At 33.1% G+C, this 426-nt stretch overlaps 1 protein-coding gene across 8 annotated transcripts in view; it reads left to right on the forward strand.

Moving 5' to 3' along the window:
• TRPM6 (transient receptor potential cation channel subfamily M member 6) overlaps positions 1 to 426 on the forward strand; it is a 164,160-nt gene that overhangs the window by 64,454 nt on the left and 99,280 nt on the right. The gene's annotated exons all lie outside the window — the stretch shown is intronic.

The following is a 426-nucleotide window of genomic DNA, read 5'->3' on the forward strand; positions in this document are numbered from 1 at the left end:
AGGGGAAAGGGCAACATCCATACGTCAGGAGTGGAAGTCTGTGTGTTAGGGGAATTAGAAGAGGGGGGAAAAATAATCCAAACTGTCCTTTCATTTGATAGTGTTGTATGCTTTGAAAATTGTATATGTATATTTTCTTCCTTGATTCTCAAGAACTCTGTATTATCTTCATAGTATAAATTATATTAATAATAATAGCTACCATTATGCATACTGCAATGTATCAGGTACCGTAAGATACTTTTCATGTATTATCTCAGATAATCCTTTTAATGACTTTATAAGGCAGATATTATTTTTAGACATGAGCACTGAGGATTATAAGAATCGCGAAATCAGTGAGGTTTAAATCCAGGTATTTTGAGTCCGAACTCAGTATTCTATTAATTAGATCACAGTTGCTGTCATTTAATAACTGACATTGGA

Source organism: Pteropus vampyrus, unplaced genomic scaffold (genome assembly GCF_000151845.1).
Source record: "Pteropus vampyrus isolate Shadow unplaced genomic scaffold, Pvam_2.0 Scaffold324, whole genome shotgun sequence".
In the NCBI taxonomy this organism is placed as follows: domain Eukaryota; kingdom Metazoa; phylum Chordata; class Mammalia; order Chiroptera; family Pteropodidae; genus Pteropus; species Pteropus vampyrus.